Source organism: Microcebus murinus, chromosome 11 (genome assembly GCF_040939455.1).
Source record: "Microcebus murinus isolate Inina chromosome 11, M.murinus_Inina_mat1.0, whole genome shotgun sequence".
Classification (NCBI taxonomy): domain Eukaryota; kingdom Metazoa; phylum Chordata; class Mammalia; order Primates; family Cheirogaleidae; genus Microcebus; species Microcebus murinus.
Genome location: NC_134114.1, coordinates 93,351,880 through 93,354,060, shown reverse-complemented (window position 1 = coordinate 93,354,060; position 2,181 = coordinate 93,351,880).

Genomic DNA, 2,181 nt, shown 5'->3' with positions numbered 1-2,181 from the left:
AACACTTCACATTTATTGAGCACTTACTATGTACTAAGCACTATTTTAAGTGCTTAGATGAATTAACTCATTTGGTCCTCTAAACGACAGATAAAGAAGCTGAGGCCCAGAGAGGTTAAGTTATTTGTCCGAGGACACACAGCTAGTAAACGGAAGGCTCTCAATCCCTACATGCTGCGGTGGTGGGTGAGGACCTGGTGGCAACAGACCAGAGAGCAGCAGCTCCAGAGGAGAGCAGAACCCAGAGACGTATGTTAGAGTAAGGATGCCGGGGCGGTTGCAGAGAGTGCAGGAGGAGCTGGTGGAGTGGGAGGAAAACCTGCCTTAATAAACATTCATCCGGTCACTGACTCATAAGGGAGAAAGGGAGGAGGAGACAGAGAAGGAGCAGGCATGGGACAAGGCCGCAGGGAGGAGTTAGCCCTGGCAAGGCACAGACGCGCCTCTCCTTCCGGGACAGCTGCGAGGACAGGTCCTGGCGAGGGAGCCGAGCAGCTCTGAGCCTGGAGAGGTGTCGGGACCGCTGCACAGGGAGGGGCTGACCTCAGCGTGTGGTGACCAGATTGGACGAGAGTGAGAGGGAAGATGGGGACTCTTAGGGCTGTAGAAGCTTTCTGGATTTCGGAGTAGCTTCTGTGAGCAACGCAACAAGGAGTCAAACAGAAAGGAAGAAATGGCTGGGTCAGGTTGAAATTTTGATTCTTCTATCATTATTATGTACCACACACTATACTATAGATACATTTTTTCATAGTAGCCTTTCATGCTAAAGTTTATTACCCTGATTTAACCTTGCAGGCAAGTGAGAAGCAGAGAGTTTGAGCAAGTTGCTCACGGTGACTGCGCTGGGACTGGCGGAAGTTACACCCCAGTTGGGGTGTGAGGGAACTCAGGGGACTTTCCAGCCCAGCACAGGCAGCTGTGCCATAGGGGACGAAGAGTGATCCTTGAGGCTGTGATTGTGGCCGGGATGGCCAGGGGGACCTGTAGAGGGGCTGTAGATGAGGTCCTGGCTGTCACCAAAGCCCGGTGTGTCTCCTGCCAATGGTAGGGTAGAATGAACCCCGAGAGGCCCCGTCAGCACACTTGTGTCCTTCTCACGGGAGTCTTGGCAACTTAAGGGCGGAAAAATAGACGCTCAGAGGTACCAGAACTGGGGACAGGTGTCGCGCTAAAGGCCACTGGGTAAGGTGTCCTGGAGGGAAGTCCTGGCAGCTTCGGGCCCTCTTGAAGTACAGTAAGGTGTTACGTCACTTCAAATCCCTTTACATTCGGCACCTTTGAAATTTAAACCTTTGATCTAAGTTTTTACATTGCATAAAGGAATGTGTTGACAATTTAGATTTCTTTCTCTGAAGTTTCTTTTCTCTCTTTGACATCATACTGCGTAGCAGGAGACCACAGGCCTAGTAGCCATGAGTGTCCCTGGTAGAAAAGTCTGCCTCTTCAGAGTTGGGTGGGAGTATGTTTTCCTAAAAATTCTGTTGTTGATGTCTATTTTCTTCTCATGACCACGTAGATGAATAAATTCTCACCCTTTATTTTACCTTTCTAAACAAAATAAAATATCTGTTCAAAAACATTTAATAAGGAAAAGGAAAAGCCAGTCTGAAAAAAGGTCAGCAAGACACAAAAAAAGTGCGATATTTGCTGAAAGCTCCTGTCAGGAGAGTCTGAGTAATGTGAGTGGGCCAGGGAAACAAGACACAATTAAGATGGAACTCATCCCCCCACGTTGGTGAAAATGTGAGTTTATGAATCCTAAGAAGTTGGAGGCCAAATGAGATCTAATTGTGTCTTATTTAACTTGGTCTTTTCACTGGATAATCCTTGGCTCTCCCTGCAAATATACTTTTGTCAAATGGACTTACTCTAATATGTTTTTCTTTTTGTAAATGCAAAGTATTTCTGATCGTACAATGGTAAGTCAACTAACAAAGTTTTCAACTATAAATGTGGACTAAGCTCTGATGGAAACCACATACCAGTGGAAAGAGTCCCAATCTTTATTATCATATTCTAGCTCAAATAGTTCACTCAGCAGGTCCTCTAAAGGGGCCCAGAAAAATAGCTAAAGAAATATTACTTTTGCAAAGATTCACATACTCAGTTTAAATATACTGTAAAAATAGGAGACTGGCTTATGCAGATAAGTAGGTGTTCATAATTAGGAAAGAAAGT